Source organism: Martes martes (assembly GCF_963455335.1).
Source record: "Martes martes genome assembly, chromosome: 2".
In the NCBI taxonomy this organism is placed as follows: Eukaryota; Metazoa; Chordata; class Mammalia; order Carnivora; family Mustelidae; genus Martes; species Martes martes.
The window spans coordinates 124734898-124750729 of NC_137889.1; the positions used below are offsets into that span (position 1 = coordinate 124734898).

The following is a 15832-nucleotide window of genomic DNA, read 5'->3' on the forward strand; positions in this document are numbered from 1 at the left end:
CTATTCCCCAATATCTAGAAAGCCCTGATCCTTTCATTGTCTCTCCATAGTTTTGCCTTTTCCAGAATGTCATAAAGTTGGAATCATACAATATACAGTCTTTTCAGATTGGTTTCTTTCACTTAGTAATATGCATTTGAGGTTCTGCCACATCTTTTTTTTTTTTTTTGGCTTGATAGCTCATTTCCTTTTAGTACTAATTAATATTCCATTCTCTAGATGTACCATAGTTTATTTATCCATTCACCTGCAGAAGACATCTTGATTGCTTCCAAGTTTCTGGCAATAATGAATAAAGTTATGATAAACATCTGTGTGTAGGTTTGGGCGTATATACAATTTTCAAATGATTGGATCAATACCAAGGAGCATGATTGCTGGACTGTATGGTAAGACTGTGTTTACTTTTGTAAGAAAATTTCAAACTGTTTTCTGAAGTAGCTATACTACTTTGCACTCTCACCAGCAAGGAATGAGAATGCCTATTGCTCCACATCCTGACCAGCATTTGCTGTTATGAATGCTCTGGATCTCAGCCATTATTATTGGTATTCCATTGTTGTTTTAATTTGCATTTCCCTGATGACATATAATACAGAACATCATTTCATATGCTTTCTTGTCATCTTTGTGTCTTCTTTGCTAAGGTATTTGTTCATAACTCTTGACTATTTTTTAATAGCATTGTCTGCATAGATGTTCATGAGAGATGTTGGTCTGTTGTTTTCATGGAATTTTTCATCTGGTTTTGGGATTAGGGTGATGCTGGACAGAATTTTCTCAGGTTTCTAAATTCTAAACACTTTCTTCTGAACATGTCCTCTGAATATCTATCTTGTGCAACATTGTAAGCAAAACTATGGAAAACTTGTGTCTTCCAAGACATATAGTTTTTCATATGTATATGTTTTATATATTTTTATATACTTTATATTACATGCTTTATATTTATATTTTTTATATTTTTTTACATATTGTGTATTATATATGCTTATATGTTCTATACTTTTTTATATATTTATACATATAAAACAAGCCTCAACTATACGCAATATATGCAACTGCTAAGGACTCACTTCAGATTTAAAGACACACACAGACCGAGAGTAATGGGATGGAAACAGCAAGCAAAAGAAAGCAGAGGTGCCTATATTTATATCAAAAAAAAGGAGACTAAATCAATATGGTCACAACAGACAAAGGATATTATAGAATGATAAAGTGGTCAATTCATTAAGATGATATAACAACTGCAGATACATCTGCACCCAATATCAAAGAACCTAAAACATTAAATATTAAATTTTTTAATATTAAAAATAAAGCAAATATATAAATATTGTGGCAGTGGTATCTTGGTGTGGCAATAGTATGGGTGTATGTGTATGTCCAACCTCATCAAATTGTAGGTATCAAAAAGTGCAGTTTTTTTGGTGAATACAATGATACCTCAATAAAGCCACTTAAAAAAAAAAAAAAAAAAAAAAAAACAGCAGATCCAGCTCTGCCTGGCCCTGGAGAACCCAGTTCTAGGGATTCTTCTCCCATGCCTGGGATTTATCAGCCTGAAGAAAAGTATGTGTCCCTGCAAATGTCATCTGGTGAGACACCCCACATGGAGAACATTTCTCTTCTTCCTTCCTCCATGGATCTGCTTATTCAGGACAGCCCCAAGTGCCCCACCAATCCCAGGGTGAAACTACCACACACTTCTGCAAAGTAGAGAACAGTGAGGAAGGAAGATATGGCCCAGGGCAAGAAACAGAAGATTAGGACCGTGTTCTCTCCAACCCAACTCTATGTCCTCAATGATCAATTTCAGAGACAAAAATACCTTAGTCTCCAGCAGATGCAAGACCTTTCTAACATTCTGAACCTTAGCTGTAAGCAGGTGAAGACCTAGTTCCAGAACCAGAAAATGAAATGTAAAAGGTGGCAGAAAAACTACTGGCCAAAGGAGAGCAAGAGTATGACTCAGAACAGCACAGCAACCACGGAATACCCAGTCTTCTATTCCTTCCACCAGGGATACCTGATGAAAACTTCCAGAAACCTTCCAGTATGGAGCAACAAGACCTGGAATAATCTGAATTGGAGCAACCAGACCTGGAAGAGCCAATCTTGGAGCAACCACTCCTGGAACAGCAAGTCTTGGAGCAACCATTCCTGGACCAGTCAGACCTGGTGCCCTTACACCTGGAACAGCCGGCTCCACAGTGGTGGAGAGGAACCCCTGCAGCCCCAGATCCAGTTCCAGCAAAATTCCATCAGTGATTTGGAGTTCATCTTAGAAACTTCTGGGGAAAGTCATAGTGTAATACAGCAATCTGCTAAGTATTTTAGTACCCAGCAAATAATGGATTTGTTTCCAAATTACTCTGTGAACATACAGCCTGAAGATGTGTGATGATTAGTGTATTATTCTATATCAATTTTGGCAGTAGGCTGTATTACATCTCCTAGGCTTTGTCTCTCCCCCGCAAAGATTTATTTATTTATTTATTTATTTGACAGACAGAGATCACAAGTAGGCAGAGAGCCAGGCAGAGAGAGAGGAGAAAGCAGGTTTCCTGCTGAGCAGGGAGCCCGATGCGGGGCTCGATTCCAGAACCCCGGGATCATGACCTGAGCCGAAGGCAGAGGCTTTAACCCATTGAGCCACCCAGGTGCCCCTAGGCTTTGTCTTTCAACATCCTGTATCTCTGACTCAATATTGTGTTTCCCATTTTTTTTTATTATATCTATTGAGGAGGTACAATTGGAGTAAAGGTTTCAGTAGCATTGGCTGCTATTAACAACGTGATAACAGGTATTTCTGGCTATAGATAATTAGATAGAATACTACCTATCTTTAGGCTCTAGAATCTAGCCTCAAGAATAGGAAGTAAAGATACAAAGACATGTGATGAAGGACAATTTTTATTTTCTGAGATTGTGAGGCTTTTCTTGTTGATAACCTCAATTGTTAATGGTGAAGGGTTAAGCTAATATGCTCATTGATTTCCTCTGCCCCTTGTGATGTTTTGCTAGAGCTGTTACTTTGTTCAGTATTCCAGTATTTTTAGAAAGATGTTTTGTATTTTAATTTATCATGATAATAGTACCAGTTTGTGTGGTTGGTTTATAGGTTTAAGTACAAATAAATAAAATACCCACTTTACCCTTAAAAAATAAATATAAATAAATAATTAAAAAACAAGACAAACAACAAAAAAAGAGACAAATTAAAAAACGGTGTTTAGGGGTGCCTGGGTGGCTCAGAGGGTTGGGCCTCTGCCTTCGGCTTGGGTCGTGGTCTCAGGGTCCTGGGATCGAGCCCCGTGTCAGGCTCTCTGCTCAGTGGGGAGCCTGCTTCCCCTCTCTCTCTGTCTGCCTCTCTGCTTACTTGTGATCTCTCTCTCTGTCAAATAAATAAATAAAATATTTTTTAAAAAAATAAAAAATGAAAAATAAAAAACAGTGTTTAACTGTATAGAACAAATTGATGGTTCCCAGAGGGGAGATGAACAGGGGAGGATCAGTAAAATAAGTGAAGGGAATTAAGAGTATACCTATCATGATGAGCACTGAGTGTGGTATTGAATTGTTGAATCACTGTATTATATACCTGAAACTAATATAACACTGTATGTTAACTACACTGGAATTAATTTTTTTAATTAAAAATTAAAAAACAAATTAAATGTCAATTGAAATAAAAGAAATATCTCTAACACTCAATAAAGTAAAAATTTACAATGGCTGGCATCCAATAAAAAATTAACAGGCATGACAAAATGTAGGACACAACATCATTGAGCTGTGGGACAACTTCAAGTAGCTTAATAGAGGTATACCCAGAGTCTCTATAAAGGCAGAGGACAGAAAATATATTTAATGAAACAATGGTTGAATTTTTTCTAAATTTAAAAGAAAACAAACAAACAAACTTGGCCTTGGAGCTGCAAATACATAGTCTTGCTCTAACAGCTCACAGTCTAATGAGAGAAATGCACATTTAAAATAAACTCAATAAAATTGATAACTGTAATAAGAAAAGTATATGCAAGGAGGTAAGATTTAACAAAAAAGGCTACTGCTAAGCAAGGATTTTTAAAGATAAACTGAAATTTGGCAGAAAAAGGAGTCACAGAGATAAGAGAATGGCCAAAGAGAGGACACTCCAATCAAAATAGGTGGTATCAGCAAAGCACTGAAATGCAAATCTCCAAAGTATCCAAGTATCCAAAGAAGGGCAAGTTCAGCACTCTTGGAACATGGACAGTGAATAAGGACAGTCATACAGACAGGGGAAATGGATAGGAGTTTATCACTAGAGTAAAAATGAAGTCGATGATGACTTCTGCATTCTCTGCTAAGGTGCTTATCCTGAAAGCCATCAGAAGTACTTTCAGGTTTTAATAGGAAGGGTGGCAGATTAATAAGAATTGCATTTTGAAAGATTAGTATAAGCATGCACAGAGGTACCAAGACAAGACAGAAACTGCTACAAATGGTATAAACTGGAAACAATGAAGGTTTGAACTAAGGCAGGACAATGGAATCCTAGAAGAAAGGTCAAGTGATGTTTCAGGACAAGTCCTGGTTGATATTCAGGAGCTAAAATCAGTAAACATGGATTATTTGTTGATTGTGGGAGATAAAGAAGGAATCAAAAAAAGACTCCTGGATGCCACATATGTACTACTTGGAAATATCGGGATAAACTACAGACCTTCTGTTTGCCTTCTAGGCTAAAGTTTCCTCCATTTTTTCCCTAATTGTCACTCCTCCATCTGCTTTCTGCCTTCCAGATACATGATAAAATATTGTATTTGTTCAAGAAACACCTTTCCACTCTTTTCATTGCATTTATTTCATTATCATTACCCAATTCTCATTTTAACATTCGTGTGGGAGGGAGAGGTGTTCAAATAAATGGACTTCATCTGCCATCTTGAACCAATGAACTTCATAGCAGGTAATCAGGGAAAATTAAATTGTCCCTAATCCAGGACTGCACCCTGGTGAAGCACATTTATTTAATGATGGAAAAATTATGTCTATTCTTTGGCAAGTATTTCAGGGTGTATTTTGTTCTTGGTTTTAAATTTCAGTAGTATAGTCATCATGAATATTGTTGGTCAGATTAAGTATGAACTTCTAGAAGTGGAATATTTTCTCCAAATTTATTTTCTACCATTTATTTTGGTTTTACTTTTCTTCATTTAAGCAAAAACAGCAGCCTTTTCATTTCCACTTCAGTCCAATATCAATGTTCACTTCAGAGAACATCTCCTTTCGAACAAAGCCTTTGCTGAGCCCAGGGATCATGGCTAGTGACCACACATTATGGGAAGGGCAAGAGAAGCAGCCAAAGGGACAAGTAACAGCTGGAAACCATCGAAGAAAGATACAGAAATAAAAGCATGAAGAATAAAAGAATATGACTACCACTTAATATGCAGTGTCACAAAATATTTTGGAAGTTCTAAGTTGTCCTTTCCTGAGTAACAACCTTAAAAATCTATGTCCACCATCTACTTTAAACCTTTTCTGGAATGAAGAGGTCTCATGCCTACATATGAACTAAATCAAAACAGAATAGCAGTCATCAGCAAAGACTAAAATCTTACTGTGCAAAGGACAAATGAAGGTTTTCTTCAACAACAAAATGGCTCTGATTTGATATTTTGTTGATTTAGTGTTTTGACTTTAGACATCCAGTTTGAGAACTATAGTGCAGACCAGTTGGAAAACATAATACCTTCTCCCAGATCCATGAGTTCAGGGATTCTTGAAGGTCAATTGCTCTTCAAATTCCCAACTATTTTATGAAATTGCCTCTCCAATTTCTTGGTACCTCCAACAACAACATAACTGTATTGGCCAAGACAGAGTAACTTCCTGTCAGATACCACCAAATGAAAATAATGGCACCACTAATATTCACATAGGAAAATATGAATTTTGCCTTCACGGATAATATTACCATTCCAAGCACATCAGAAACCACGTCCTGTTCCTAATACTTAATACCAACCATCCTAAGTATCCTGCTGGCATCATGAGGCTTCCATCAATATACTAGTAGAACACAACATGTCAGGTTGGAAAAGAAGATCATGTTTTTCCAACAGATTTTCAGAGCCCCCACTTTAATGAGAAAAGAAAGGATACTTCAAGGTCCTAATATAACTTCTACTTGATTCAGTGACTCCTGAAGCAGAAAAAGGACTTCTGTGGATAGGATGAGAGTTTTGTACTGTAATTACTTTGACCAAAAAGAAAATAGCACCTGCTGAATTTGTTTTCACCCTCCAATTATTAAACCAAAATGGGTTTTTTATTCATCCATGAAAAAAGTATATACTTCTCACAACCGAAATAATTGTAGATAAAACAAATCCATATGCATGTGTGCAACCTCTGTGACAGCAATGTTGAGATTCTAAGGCTGCTGACTAAGACCTATCTGTTAGTCGAGCTACCACCATCCCAACAGGTATAATTAGTGACAAGGATGCTTTGTCCATGATTCTCTAATTGTATTAACTCATGGTCATTATAAAGACTCCAGAGTCTTTTTCTAAAAGAAATATAGCATTTCTCTATTTTTCTGGTGTTTGGGCATGAATGATGATTTTAATACTTAATGAGCATCTACTATGTTCCCCAAAACTATGCATGCTGTTTTGTATGTTTTTTCATTTAAATACTATGGCAGTCCTGTGAGGCAAATGATATTATTCCCATTTAACAAAGGTGCAAAACTATGCTCAGACAGATTTGATAACTTACCAAGTCCAACAGCTAACAAATGGCAGAGCTGAGATTTGAATTCAGGTTGATTAATTATACAACATCACATTGTCTCTCTGGGTTATAATACACACAGTTCTTCTATTTCCTAGTTATTCTCTCCTGTTTTCACACATAGATACTTGTATGTTTCCTAATAATTCTTACCTAGTTTCTTATTATTTCATATATTTATTGGTTCCAATGTTTATTGTCCATATTATCCATCAGATTGTAACCTGATGGCTGAAACCATGTCTGTCTTTTTCATCTTTGTATCCAAAGCACCTGACACAGAGCAAGAAGAACTCTGTAAATACTTGCTGAAATTAGTGAATAAGTACATACTCCCCTTGGTCAAACTACCAATCTAGCCACACTAATCTAATCATACCTTCCCTGATTATGCCAGGCTCATTTTGCCTCTGCAGTTTGGCTCTTATCACTCCACATTCTTGGAAGAAAACCTCAAGACTTCTCTTCCCATCCAACCTTTACTGAGGTTGGTAAACACACAGCACAAAGCCTCTCTCATTCCAAGAATCATTCCTGTCTGTGGTGAAATGCTGAGTCTCTTCTGTCTCTTTATTCACATAACTTATTTTCTATTCCATTCATCTAATGCTGCTTTGTAAACTCATTTTTTTGTGTAATTTATCTTGAGTGTGTGGGGTTTTTTTCCATGTCTAAGTTAAAAGATACATAAAGTATTTCATTATAATTCTTTATCTCCTCCCCTCCAAAAAAAAAAATAACACTTTAATGTAGAAAATAGGTCCTTAAGTATATGTTGAGTGAATAAGTCAATGAACACGTACAAAGCATGAAAAGGCCCTGATAGAAAAATTTTAAATGAACTATAAATATTATCTGTGGTAAAATAGGCTGTGGGTATGAAATTAAGTCAGAGCACTTACATACCAGAGAGACCTATTATTATCAGTAGACTTCCCTTTTATCTAAAGAAAGTAGAAATATATGAGAAGAAAGTATATTAAATGAGAACACGTGGTACCTATGTTCCTTTCTCATGGTGGAGTTTACACTCTTCCTACAGACCCATGCTCCTTGCAAGAGGAGAGGAATGCCGCTGATGAATAGAAGATACACCCTATGTTGTTTCTCTCTTCCTCCTTCCCCTCAAGCTTTCCATGTCTGGCTACAAATAAAGATAAAGAATATAAGCAAAAAGAAACTACCAATGGGATTTCCAGACCACTCTAGCTGTTACTGCACAAAGGACACACAAAAAAATCATTATTTCATCATTTTCATCTGGCTACAGACAAAATTCAACATCTCTAACCTGTCTTAATTTATATTGCCAATAAACAAAAAATGAGCTAACAAACTGGACCTCAGAAAAAGAAATGTGCTATTTCAAACCAAATAAAGCTTGAAATGTTTAGTTTGGTGAATATTCATACAATTGTCTATGGCTGAATAGTCCATGAAGAAATAAACAGCCACTGAGATAGTTCTGTATTCATAGAGGTCTGCTTTAGCAGTCTGTGTTTTAGCCTCTTAGGTAAGTTCAGATTGACATTGTTAGAAAGGTCAGGTCCTTTGGTTCTTGTAGCAGCTGAAGTCTTCCCATGGTCCCAGCAGCTAGAGAGGAACTAGTCCTCCAGAACCAGATCCAGCCATACAGCTGAGCTTGTGTTGCTGACTTCCACTAAGAAAACAGAGTGAGGGGTGCCCAAGACTCACAGACATAATATAAATTTTAAAAAATAATAATACATTCATGATTCCAACTGTCCACACATTCTCAGTTAGGCTGCACCTATGTTATATTACTCAGCATGTGGTTTCAATTGTAACAACAATGCACATTTGTTCAAGAGCATGCTGGCTGTTAACTCAACTTCTCACTGTGTTTAAATATGCCATGGCCTGTGACTCCCTTTTAGGGGTCAAGTGTCTGGCATGTGCCTGCTATGTTATGGTCGGTATAATCTTGTAGATTATCCAAGCTGCAGAACCAGAATCTTTGATGTCAAAGGCCTCTGTATATGTAAAAGGTATATAATGTATATATACTGAACAAAAGGAAAGGCATAAAGTAGAAAAAAAGACAAACAACTCACTGGCATGAAACAGCCATTCCCTTCCTGTTTCTGGACTGACAGTCAGCAGCAGTAGTCTTAAGGCTTTGCTCCTTCTTCAAAATATAGAAGCTAAGTTGACCACCTTTAACTCTTGTTCCTTGAAGACCTCTTGCCTTAACACTAAAGGATTATATTACACTTTGGAATTTCACAGTGTAATTTGATACCACTTGGTATTTAATGAAACATTTATGTTCACAGCTTTCAGTATTTCAATGTCCATGATTTATGGTTCCCTCACCTCCACACTTTCATCTATAGCCTCTTTAAGGAGACACAAAAAGTTAAAAGGAAAGGGGCGCCTGGATGGCTCAGTGGGTTGAAGCCTCTGCCTTCGGCTCAGGTCATGATCCCAGGGTACTGGGATCGAGCCCCGCATCGGGCTCTCTGCTGAACAGGGAGCCTGCTTCCTCCTCTCTCTCTCTCTCTCTCTCTCTCTGCCTGCCTCTCTACTTACTTGTGATCTGTCTGTCAAATAAATAAATAAATAAAATCTTAAAAAAAAAAAAAGTTAAAAGGAATTCATTGAACCTACCCCAAAGAGCATGCCTTTATTTTTTAGCTATTGGGGATTTTTATGCTATAACAGGAGCACTGTGATGTAATTTTCCTAACGAAAAATGCCCTAGAAATCATATCACAATTTTTGTTCTTCTTCTGAAAAAAAAAAAAAAAACTAATGATAGTTTCTGACATTTCAAGAATCATTTGCTGGAACAGTATTTCCCCTCCACTATATCTTGTTCTCTGCCTTTACTTCCACCATGTATAAAGGTTACAGCAGTCAAGCCAAGGGTGCTATCTTCAAACATAAGATCTGAATGGAGATTCCAGCTCTAGAACTCACTAGACATGAGAGCTAATTCAACTCATTAAAACCTTCTATGGTTTGGCTTTCTCAAATATTAAATAAGACTAATAACTCCTCCTTATACAGTGAGTCTGAAGATGAAATCAGACAGAGAATGGAATGGTAAACACACAAATGTGTTTGTTAAGTCATGGACCAAAGATTCAAAAAGGCCAAAGTCAGAGAAAATTAGTTTCTTGTGGCTACCAGATGAAAGAAGAAAAGAGCAACAAGATAAAAAATGCTAAGGAAGGAGAAAATTTGAGAACACTCACCACAACAACCACCAACGTTTATATTTAGAGATGTCCCTATTTTGCACCAGTAAAAAGTATGCCTTCCAGACCTTCCTCACTCCAAGGCATGGGAGCCATGCTACAGCCTATGCTGCCTCACTGCATCGCCATCCCTTGAGCTTTGTGGCATCAGAAGAGGTGGTTCATGGACTGGTCACCGACTGGCCAATCGTCTCTTTTGAAATTTAATCCCAAATCAAAATTTGTCCAACGAAATCTTCAAATAACAAAGGACACATTAAATGCTCACTCACAACCCTTGCTCACCCTCCCAAATGTTCTCAGTCCCCAAATGACATTCTCTTTTAGTGATACACTTCTTCAAGTTATGCATTTGAGTGTTACAACACAGTACTACTAACCCAGGAGAATCTGAGCCTAAATCCTATTTACTCTTCCTTTTTAACATACCAAGCTAATTCATCAAGAAAACTAGCATTTATTCAGGAGCTTCCTCTGAGTTTCTATCAATTAAGTTCTATTTACATCTTGTAATTTAATTAGTATCTTAGATACTGAATGGATCATCCTCTCTCAAAAGATAAAAGGATGATGGCATTTATCTTTGTGTTCTCAGGGCCTATGACCCTGATGGGGGTCACATTTTGCAGGAAAAGCAAGCAGTTAGGACTTGTGGGATGATGCCGAAGTAAGAGTCCTGAGCTTAGCTCATCTGATGAACACATTGAGATAACAGACACATCAGCACAACTAACTCAGAAAATTACCTGAATACTGGCAGAACAAACTTTCCACAATTAATCTAGGGAGGGGGCTACTGTGTAAAGGATAGTAAGGGGCAGAGACACAGCTGGGAAACTTTATACCACTAATGAGGCTAACTACAACTGGGAGGGATACCATAAACACAGAGAAGCAAGAGTCTCAGATACTACACCAGACACCCAAGCACAGGGGACTTGCACTGGCAAGATGAATCCCCACAACATTCAACTTTGAAAAATATCTTGTCTAACTATAGGTCTCACCCACCTACAAAATCCCCTCAGAGGAAAATGCAGGGAGAAGAGGTAAAATGTCCCACCACAGCCAAAGACAGATGGGCTGAGGGCACATGTCTTGCCTAACCGTTGGTACCATCCAACTACAAGCCCACAGTGGTCCTAGATTGGCCATTTAACAGCACAGGGACCAAACCCTACCCAGTGCATACACAACAGGCAAAGTGGGCCACTGCAACTGACTAAAGGCAAACATGGCTCAACCACAATAACAGGGCACATATGACCCACATAGGAGACACTCTTAAAGCTCCTGCTTCTGGTGAACAGAGAACATTATGCTACAGGCTACCACACAACCAGTTTTCATAAGGCCACACTTTTAGGACCAGAAGACTTAGCTAACTTTCCTAATACATAGGAACAAACACAGAGAGTTAGACAAAAGGAAGAGACAACGGAGTATGTCCCAAATGAAAGACTAGGACAAAACCACAGCAAATGAGCTAAATGAAACAAAGATAAGCAATATGCTTGATAAAGAATTCGAAGTAATGGTCATAAAGACACTCACTGGACTTGAGAAAAGAGTAGAGGATTTCAGTGAGACTTTCAATAAGGGAGGGGAGATATATATATCTAAATAGATATATTAAATATGTATACTAAATATGTATAAATATATATTATATAAATATATATAAATATTTAATATATATATTAAAAACAGGGATAAAGAACTCAATAAGTAAAATTTTAAAATACACTAAAATCAATAGCAGATTAGAAGAGACAGGAACAAATAAGCAACCTGGAAGACAGAAAAAAGAAAAAAATAATAAAAAAGGAATAAAATGAGAATAGGTTAGGTGAACTCAGTGACATCACCAAGTTTAATACAATTCACATTAAAGGGATCCCAGAAGGTAAAGAGAGAAGGTGGCGAATAATTTATTTGAAGGAATAAAAGCTCTTAATCTGGGGAAGAAAACAGACATCCAGATTCAGAAAGCAGAGAGATCCCTTATAAAAATTAACCCAAGGAGGTCCTCACCAAGACACCTAATAATTAAAATGGGACAAAGTAGTGATAAAGAGAGAATTTTAAAAGAAACATGAGAAAACAGTCACTTACAAGGGAAAACCCATAAGGCTATTAGCTGATTTTTCAGCAAAAACACAGAAAGACAGAAAGAAGTAACATGATATATTCAAAGTACTGAAAGAAAAAAGTCCTACAATCAAAAATACCCAGAAAAGTTATCATTCAGAATATAAGGAGAGAGAAAGAGTTTCCCAGACAAATAAAAGTTAAAGGCGATCATCACCACTAAACCAGCTTTACAAGAAACACTAAAGGAAATTCTTTGGGTAGAAAGAAAAATCCTTATAAAACCAACATAGAGGTTAAAGCACAAAAGTAATAAAGTGAATTATAGCTACAAAAGTCACTGAAGGGATTCATGACATAAAAAGATGTAATGATATCATATGGGAAAAGGGAAGTAAAATTCAGTGCTTTTAGAGCAAGTTCAAACTCAAGTAACCATCAACTTAATACAGAATGACATATGCATAAGATGTTATATATGAACCTAATGGTAACCACAAACCAAAAACCTATAATGGATACACAAAAAATAAAGAGAAAGGAATACAAACATATCCCACGAGAAAGCCATCAAACCACAAAGAGCAAAAGAAGAAGAACAGAATAGAGAAGAACTATAAAAACAATTGCAAACCAAGTAATGGATTAGCAATAAGTACATACCTATCATTAATTTCTTTGAATGTAAATGGATTAAATGCTCCAATCAAAAAACACAGAATGACTGAATGGATTTAAAAAAAGCAAGGCCCATCTATACAATGCCTACAAGAGACTCCTTCAGACCTAAAAACCTAGGCAGATTGAAACTGAAAGGATGGAAAAACACTTACTCTGCAAACGGAAACAAAAGAAAGAAAGCTGGGTAGCAATACATTTATCAGACAAAATAGACTTTAAAACAAAGACACCACAATGGGAACAAAGGAAACTTACATAATGATAAAGGGAACAATCCAACAAGAGGATATAACAAATATAAATATTTATGCATCCAACCGGGGAGCACCTAAATACATAAGGCAAATATCAACAAACATAAAGAAGAAATTGAGGCTGATACAGTAATAATTCGGAACATGAGCACCCAATTTAACATCAATGGCTAGATCTTCCTCAGGGCACCAGGGTGGCTCAGTCAGTTAAATATCTGCCTTCATCTCAGGTCATGATCCCAGGGTCCTGAGACCCAGCCCTGCAATGGGCTCTCTGGTCAGCAGGAAGCCTGCTCCTTCCTCTCCATCTGTCTGCCACTCTGCCTACAAGTTCTCTCTCTCTGTCAAATAAATAAATGAGATCTTAAAAAAAAAAAAAAAGGATAGATCTTCCGATGGAAAAGCAACAAGGAAACAGTGACTTTAAATGATGTACCTAACATATATTCAAAACATTCCATCCAAAACCAGTAGAATACACATTCTTTCCAAGTGCAGATGAAACACCTTCTGGAATAGATCACATGTTAGGCCACAAAACAAGTTTCAATAAATACAAAAGATTAGAATCATATCATGATCATGCAACTTTTCTTATGACAATGGTATAAAACTAGAGACTGATCACAAGAAAGAAATTTAGAAAGAACACAAATACATAGAAGCTAAACAACATGCTACTGAATAATGAATCGGTTAACCAAGAAATCAAAGAGGAAGTCTAAAATACATGAAGACGAATGAAAATGAAAACACAATGGCCAAAATATTTGGGAGGTAGTAATAGTTGTTCTAAAAGGAAAGATTATAGTAATACATACCTACTTCAAGAAGCTAGGAAAAGCTCAAATAAACAACCTAACCTTATACATAGAGGAACGAAAAAAGGAAGAACAAAGCCTAAAGCCAGTAGAGGGAAGGAAGTACTAAACATTAGAGCAGAAATAAATGAAATAGAGACTTAGCAAACAATAGAACAAATCAATGAAACCAGGAGCTGGCTCTTTTAAAAGATCAGCAACACTGATAAACATTCAACTGGACTAAAAAAAAAAAAAAAAAAAAAGAGAGAGAGAGGACTCAAACAAAATCAGAAATGAAGGAAGAGAAATAACAACTGACACCACAGAAATATAAAGGATTATAAAAGCATATTACACTAGATGTTATACACAACTAATGAATCATTGAACACTACATCAAAAACTAATGATGTAGTATATATTGGCTAATTGAACATATTAAAAAATAAAATAAAACTAACTCAGGTAATAACATCAAAAACAAAACAAACAAAAACAACAACAACAAAAAACCTCTAATATGTGCGACACCTTTTCCTGAGGTGCCCAGAAGACAGTATCACATCAAACACTGTTGTCAAGTTGTTGTCTATAGAGCATACAGATTTGATTATTTCTCCTGGCGCCAGGTCTGAAGGAAGGGGGTAGCCTGCCAAACAGCAATAACCTAATATTGTCTAAAATAAATATTTCATTGAAGAAAGAATATATTATGAAAATTACATACTATGAAATTAGATGACCTAGAAAAAAGTGGATACATTCCTAGAAGCATATAACCTTCCAAAACTGAATCAGGAAGAAATTGAAAATTTCAACAGACAGATTAAAAGCAATGAAACTGAATTAGTAACAAAAAAAAAAAAAAAAAAAAAAAAAAAAAAACCAAAAAAACAAAAACTCCCAACAAACAAAAGTCTAGGAGCAGATGGCTTCACAGGAAAATTATACCAAACATTTAAAGAAGGGTCAATACCTATTCTTCTCAAACTAATTTAAAAAATAAAAAAGGAAGGGACTCTTCCAAATTCATTCTGAGGCCAGCATCATCCTGATACCCAACCAGATGAAGGCACTACAAAAAAGAAAACTACAGGGCAATATCTCCGAACATAAATACAAAAATCCTCAACAAAATATTAGAAACTGGGAGGAGTCAAGATGGCGGAGAAGTAGCAGGCTGAGATGACATCAGGTACAGAAGATCAGCTAGATAGCTTATCTAACCATTGCAAACACCTACAAATCCAATGGGAAATTGCAGAGAAGAAAAGCAACAATTCTAGAAACAGAAAATCAATCACTTTCTGAAAGGTAGGGCCAGTGGAAAAGTAAATCCAAAGTGACCGGAAGATAGAACGTGGGGGGAGGGGCCAGCTCCTGGCAAGCAGCAGAGCAATGGAGCACAAAATCAGGACTTTTTAAAAGTCTGCTCCACTGAGGGACATCGCTCTAGAGGCTAAACTGGGGTGAAGCCCACGTGGGGTCAGCATAGCCCCAGGTCCCGCGGGGTCACAGAAGGACCGGGGGTGTCTGAGTGTCACAGAGCTCGCAGGTATTAGAGTGGGGAAGCCGGCTACAGAGACAGAGCCGAAGAGTGAGCTCTCAGTTCAGGGTTACCTTGAACCGGTCACAGGCTGGGTGAGCTCGGAGTGTGGCCAGAGGCCAGGAAGATGGAGTGATTGGGGGCTTTTCTCCAAGCGTGCAGCTGGAGGCCAGGGAGATGGAAGTGACTGAGCATTTTTCTCCAAGTACGAGTGATTGAGTGCTTTTCTCCAAGCACGACCAGAGGCCAGGTAGACGGGAGTGATTGAGCGCTTTTCTCTGAGGGTGCACTGAGGAGCGGGGCCCGAGCTCTCGGCTCCTACAGGCCGGAGATTGGGAGGCCACCATTATCATTCCCATCCTCCGGAACTCTACGGAAAGTGTTCAGGGAACAAAAACTCCCGAAAGCAAACCCAAACGGATTACTTAGACTGGCCCC

At 37.2% G+C, this 15832-nt stretch overlaps 1 pseudogene across 1 annotated transcript; it reads left to right on the plus strand.

The window, feature by feature from the left end:
- Positions 1-370: 370 nt before the first annotated feature.
- On the plus strand, positions 371-2407 carry LOC308338324 (homeobox protein NANOG-like; annotated as a pseudogene). Its single transcript has 2 exons — positions 371-389; positions 1494-2407. The product of its transcript is annotated as a homeobox protein NANOG-like (transcript).
- Positions 2408-15832: the final 13425 nt, after the last annotated feature.